This window comes from Engystomops pustulosus, chromosome 8, assembly GCF_040894005.1.
Source record: "Engystomops pustulosus chromosome 8, aEngPut4.maternal, whole genome shotgun sequence".
NCBI classification, from domain to species: Eukaryota; Metazoa; Chordata; class Amphibia; order Anura; family Leptodactylidae; genus Engystomops; species Engystomops pustulosus.
In genome coordinates this window covers 4,901,995-4,909,092 of record NC_092418.1, presented here as the reverse complement: position 1 = coordinate 4,909,092, position 7,098 = coordinate 4,901,995, and positions in this window count along the sequence as shown.

Below are 7,098 nucleotides of genomic sequence, written 5' to 3'. Positions count from 1 at the left end.
TGTACTATGTGCAGGGTGTGTACTATGTGCAGGGTGTGTACTATGTGCAGGGTGTACTATGTGCAGGGTGTACTATGTGCAGGGTGTACTATGTGCAGGGTGTACTATGTGCAGCGTGTGTACTCAGAGCAGTGTGTACTATGTGCAGTGTGTGTGCTATGTGCAGTGTGTACTATGTGTAGTGTGTACTATGTGCAGAGTTTGTACTCAGAGCAGTGTGTACTATGTGCAGTGTGTGTACTATGTGCAGGGTGTACTATGTGCAGAGTGTGTACTCAGAGCAGTGTGTACTATGTGCAGTGTGTACTATGTGTAGTTTGTACTATGTGCAGGGTGTACTATGTGCAGGGTAAGTACTATGTGCAGGGTAAGTATTATGTGCAGGGTAAGTACTATGTGCAGTGTGTACTATGTGCAGTGTGTACTATGTGCAGGGTGTGTACTATGTGCAGGGTGTGTACTATGTGCAGGGTGTGTACTATGTGCAGGGTGTGTACTATGTGCAGGGTGTGTACTATGTGCAGAGTGTGTACTATGTGCAGTGTGAACTATGTGCAGAGTGTGAACTATGTGCAGAGTGTGTACTATGTGCAGAGTGTGTACTATGTGCAGTGTGTACTATGTGCAGAGTGTGTACTATGTGCAGAGTGTGTACTATGTGCAGTGTGTACTATTAGAGATGAGCGAACATACTCGTCTGTGCATTAGAATACTCGCTACTGCTTGTTGCTCGGACGAATACTTTGCCAGCTCGAGAAAATGGCATCTCGCGGTGTTTAGCTTTTTGGCGGCCAGAAACAGAGCCAATCACAAGCCAGGAGACTCTGCACTCCACCCAGCATGACGTGGTACCCTTACACGTGGATAGCAGTGGTTGGCTGGCCAGATCAGGTGACCCTGGGATAGACTAGCCGCTGCCCGCGCTGCTCGGATCATTCTGTCTCTGGATGCCGCTAGGGAGAGAGCTGCTGCTGGTCAGGGAAAGCGTTAGGGTGTTCTATTAGCTTACTGTTAGGCAGGAGTGATTCTACAAGAACCCAACAGCCCTTCTTAGGGCTACAATAACGTTATATATTTTATTTATTTTTTTGTTTGCTTGTGGCTGGGCTTGCTGGCACTAGTAGTGCAGCTACTGCTTTACTTTTGCAGGGAGAGGGAGTTGCGCACGTTCATTTTGGCTATTAGTGACACACAGCTAGCTAAGTGGGACAATTTGTTGGGGGTTTGATAGAATTAGGCACAGTCTGACGATTTTTTTTTTTTTTGACCCCAAAATGAAAGTCACAGGCACAAGATCCATTTGTGTGCTGTCAGTGTTGGTTAAACTAGACATAGCAATCATCTTCTGAGGAACTGTTTTCTGGACCCTTCCCACAGTCACAAACCACTTGTCCGGTTGCTGCTGACCTCTTTTCCGATGCCCAGGTTTTCCACCAGTCGCAGTCTGTGGGTGATGATGACGACATTATTGACGTAGTGGAAGAAATGTGTAAAGAGGTGTCCGACGATGAGGAGACACGGTTGTCAGACAGTGGTGAAGTTGTTGTCAGGGCAGGAAGTCTGAGGGGGGAGCAGACGGAGGGATCGGAGGATGATGAGGTGACAGACCCAAGCTTGGTTGAGAGGCGGGGTGAACACAGTGCTTCTGAGACGGAGGCGAGTCCTATACCAGAACAGGTTGGAAGAGGCAGTGGTGGGGCCAGACGGAGAGGCAGGGCCAGAGCTGGTGCATCAGCGCCAAATGTTTCACGTAGTCAAGCTCCCGTGGCGAGGGCTAGATTTTCAGAAGTCCGGAGGTTCTTTAAAGAAACACCTGATGACCGACGGACAGTGGTGTGTAACCTGTGCTACAACAGGATCAGCAGGAGTTCCACCACTACTAGCTTAACCCCCACCAGTATGCGCAGGCATATGAATGCTAAACACCCCACTCAGGGGCACCAAGCCCGTTCACCTCCGGCCGGGCACACCACTGCTCCTTCCCCTGTGTCATCTGCTAGTCAGCCCCCTGCCCAGGACCCCGGCCCAAACACCTCCCATGCGAAAACCACACCTTCGCCTCCACAATCCTCCACAACATCCACCAGCGTTCAGCTCTCCATACCCCAGACACTGGAGCGCAAAAGGAAGTATAGCGCAACCCACCCACACGCCCAAGCCCTCAACGTCCACATTTCCAAACTACTTAGCCTGGAGATGCTGCCCTATAGGCTGCTAGAGACCGAGGCCTTTCGCAACCTCATGGCGGCGGCCGCCCCTCGGTATTTGGTCCCCAGCCACCAATACTTTTCCCGATGTGCCGTCCCAGCCCTGCACCAGCACGTGTCAGACAACATCATCCGAACGCCGTTTCTGACAAGGTCCACCTGACCACGGACACGTGGACGAGTGCTGCCGGGCAGGGCCACTATATATCGCTGACGGCACATTGGGTTAACTTGGTGGAGGCTGGGACCGAGTCTGACCCTGGGGCTGCTCATATACTGCCGACGCCGAGGATTGCGGGGCCTACCTCGGTCCAGGTCTCTCAGGCCTACTATGCCTCCTCCTCCTCCCACCCCTCCTCCACCTCCTCCTCCTCCGAATTACCATCCGTGGGCATAACGCCATCAGTCGGTAGCTCTAGGCACAGCAGCAGTGCCGTCGCTAAGCGACAGCAGGCGGTGCTCAAGCTGCTGAGCCTAGGCGATAAAAGGCACACCGCCCAAGAACTATTACAGGGCATCACGGCGCAGACTGATCTGTGGCTGGCACCGCTGAACCTGAAGCCAGGCATGGTTGTGTGTGACAACAGCCGTAACCTGGTGGCGGCTCTGCAACTCGGCAGACTGACACATGTGCCATGCCTGGCCCATATGTTAAATCTCATAGTTCAGCGTTTCCTCAAGACATACCCCAATCTGTCTGATTTGCTCACGAAGGTGCGCCGCATCTGTGCGCATTTCAGGAAGTCCAGCACAGATGTTGCCACTCTCAGGGCAGCGCAGCGCCGCCTCCAACTGCCCGCTCACCGACTGTTGTGCGACGTGCCCACGAGGTGGAATTCAACATTAACCATGTTATCCAGAGTTTACTAGCAGCGCAGAGCGATTGTAGACTGCCAGATGTCAACTTCCACCAGAACTGGTAGTCAGGTCAGTCAGCTTCCTCAAGTCTACAATGAGGAGTGGACGTGGATGTCTGATATCTGTCAGGTGCTGAGTAACTTTGAGGAGTCAACACAGATGGTCAGTGGCGATGCCGCCATCATCAGCCTCACCATCCCGTTGCTTGGCCTGTTGAAAAACTCTCTGATCAGCATGAAGTCGGAAGCTTTGCGCTCGTCACAAGAGACGGGGGAAGAAGATTCCCTTGTTGATAGCCAAAGCACCTTCAGGTCTGTTTCTCAGCACATATCGGAGGAGGTGGAGGAGGATGAGGAGGAAGAGGAGGAGAATGTTGGCGAGACAGAAGAGGGGACCATTGTTCAGTCCTTCACTGTTCAGCGTGTATGGGCAGAAGAATAGGAGTTGGAGGAGTTGGAGGAGGAGGAAATGGAGAGTCAGGCCAGTGAGGGGAGTGAATTCTTGTGCGTTGGTACTCTGGCGCATATGGCAGATTTCATGCTAGGCTGCCTATCCCGTGACCCTCGCGTTCAAAGAATTTATTCCAGCACCGATTACTGGGTATTTACTCTCCTGGACCCACGGTACAAGCAAAATCTTTCCACTCTCATCCCTGGAGAGGAAAGGAGTGTGAGAATGCATGAATACCAGCAGGCCCTGGTGCACAAGCTGAAACAGTATTTCCCTTCTGACAGCGCTAGCGGCAGAGGGCGTAGTTCTGCGGGACAAGTAGCGAGGGAGAGTAGGCGAGCAGGCAGCTTGTCCAGCACTGGCAGGGGTATGCTTTACAAGGCCTTTGCCAGTTTTATGTCACCCCAGCAAGACACTGTCACCTGTCCCCAGTCTCGGCAGAGTAGGGCTGATCTTTACAGAAAGATGGTGAGGGAGTACGTAGCTGACCATACCATCGTCCTAAATGATCACACAGCTCCCTACAACTACTGGGTTTCAAAGCTGGACATGTGGCACGAACTGGCGCTGTACGCCTTGGAGGTTCTTGCCTGCCCTGCCGCTAGCGTGTTGTCCGAGCGGGTTTTCAGTGCAGCTGGTGGCATCATCACCGATAAGCGTACACGCCTGTCGACTGACAGCGCTGACAGGCTGACGCTTATCAAGATGAATAAAGCCTGGATTTCTCAGGATTTCCATTCTCCACGAGGTGAAAGAAGCTCAACCTGAATAATGTATGCACTCCTCCTCCTCATTGTCCTCCTTCTCCTCCTCTTTGTACACTACAGCAGAGGAAACTGGCTATTTTTTGCCAGGGCCAACTGGCTCTTGCTATAGTACTCAAAGTATTTAATTTTTCTGGAGGGCCACCTACCCGGTCCTCTGTTTAAAACAATTTTTGGGAGTGCCACATACAGGCACTCAATCTATTAAATTTTTCTGGAGGACCACCTACCTGCTCCTCTGGTTTGAAAACTTTTTTGGTCGCCACATACAGGCACTATCCAAATTTAATTGTCTCCATAGCTGCCTCCACACGTCGTCTTCATTGCTACCTCCACACGTCATCTCCATAGCTGCCTCCAAAAGTTGTCCATATAGCTGCCTCCATACATGGTCCCCTTTTCTAACGAGCTGTGTCAAGCAGAATTTTGGGTTGTTTTCATGGCTTCCACATCAAACTTGTTAACTTTGTCGCCACCCTGCTGTGTTATCCACAAAATATACTGGCAAACTTTTATCATTTACCGATATTATTTCAGCGCTTCTTGTGCATCTGTTTACATTCTTCTCACCGCCATAACCCAAACTTATAAGAACACTACTACACTTGATCTTATCCAAAAGTTCTTAGAAGTGCTGTTTGTAGCCCCCTTCTGCTTTGAAAATTATAATTTTTTCAAAGTAAACGCTTCTCGCCCTCAGGCCCATTTTGGGTGGGGAGGAGCCGAGAGACAGGGGCTTGGACAGGCAAAAGCTCGCCTGGCAGCGGACCGCCAGCTCCATCCCAAGATTAGGCAGCCTCAGAGGCATCCATGCATGCTGCCCCTGCTGTTTCATGTCCATTTCGCCTCCACGATCCTCCACAGCTTCCACCAATGTCTCCATGTGCAACTTTCAACTCTCTATACCCCAGACGCTGGAGCGCGAGAGGATATACAGCACACCATGCTGTGTTATCGACTAAATATACCGTCAACCTTTTGCTCACCTCCTTTGGCTCCTCTCTGCCTCCTTAACCAGGCAAAATACTGATACATACAGTGCTACACGTTATCCTCGCCAAAAGGAATTTTTTAAGTTGGTTTGAAGCCTGAGTCCATTTGGGGTATTTGCCGCTGCTGCCACTGCCTCTGCATGCCGTGCCCTATAGTGTCAGGGTCAATTATTGGATGTTTTAGATGCTATCTAGCCTCATTCGGTCACTCTGTCATGGCCATGCTGTTGCCCATAATTTTGGCATAATGGTGCGATTAGGCAGCCTCAGAGGCATCCATGCATGCTGCCCCTGCTGTTTCCTGTCCATTTCCGTGGTGTTTCCATCCTTTTCTGAGGTTCCCAGGTGTTTGGCCAAGCTTCCCTGTGCAGAGCCTTGGTCCCCTTGAAAAATGCTCGAGTCTTCCATTGACTTCAATGGGGCTCGTTATTCGAGACGAGCACTCGAGCATCGGGAAAAGTTTGTCTCGAATAACGAGTACCCGAGTCATCTCTAGTGAAGAGGGTGGAAAGTTTTTTCTTGAACTGGTCAATTGTTGATTTTGTTTTTTACAGGAGCAGGGAGCCAATTGGTGCAGATTTTCGTCATTTGTATGTGTTTTGGGGATGTGTCCTGAGGGGAGGCAGTTGGGGTTCTACAGGACAGAGGTAATGCTGCGATGGCTTGGTTTTAGGGGGATGAAATGGTAAAACGTGTTGCCGGAGTTCTCTAGGTTCGTACAGTTAGACAGATGTCCGGATGTGGTCGAATTTCACATGGGAGGCAATGATTTAGGGGTTTGCCCAGTTTGGGAGCTGATACAGGATATTCAGCAAAACCTGCTGAAATTGAGGGTCGAGTTTCCAGCTCTGGTCATTGTATGGTGCGACGTGGTTGCAACATCTTCCACCGGGGCCTAACCTTCGGTGGTTGTAGACAGTCAGGGCTCAGAATAGCCTAGGGCTGATGTCACTGTGCTTGGTACGGGGAACGGAGGGCTGTCCTACAGCCTGGCAGCTCTCCAGCAGGTGGTGTGTGCAAGACATATGGAGGGAGAGGCTGATGCAATGGTTTTTCCCAGGGGCAACCCCTGAGGTGTACATGGGAGTCCCTGGACAATGGAGGATGGGGAGCCTGTGATGGTGAAGCAGCCTGGTCCAGGCATTACACGGAGGCGCGTTGTGCAAATCAACTTACAGTTCTTTATTCAATTTTAAACAGCAGGCAACGGCTTTAACATTGACAGCAGGTTCAACAGGAAGAAAAGCTGCTAGGAGATAGCCGGCCCGCAGGTAGGATTGCTCAGTCCGAGTCCGGATGGTGGACCTCTTCTCAGGGGCTTAGTCTCCTGACTGGCCCAGGGTGGCCGGCAGCAGCCGGAGACACCTCTGCTTCCTGGTCCTAGGACACTTGCTGGTGCAGCACAGGTAGGTACTGCACACTCCTCTGCGTACTTTGATAACTAAACTGCAGGAGCTTAGTCCACGAGGTCTGACTCTCTGCTCTGATTGACCATGTGCTCCCGCCCGCCAGGGGTTTTTATACTCCCTTAGTCAGGTGGCAGCACCCTCCAACCAGCTTCCACATTACTTTACAATGGTACAAAGGATGTCATTGGTTAATAACATTTCACATGTTAACTCTTGCCTTACCAGGCAGTGACTCACGTCTGCAATTACTAAGTTCTCCACTTTTGGAGATCTCCTAGAGAGATGGCAAGCCCCATAACAGCTTCTAACATGGAGAGGGCGCTCTTTGCAACAACCACCTAGCCTATGCATTGGCCGGGGTGTTGCATGGTTTACAGGCATGAATGGCGGCTCGCACGTTCTATAAGTCCTCTGAATA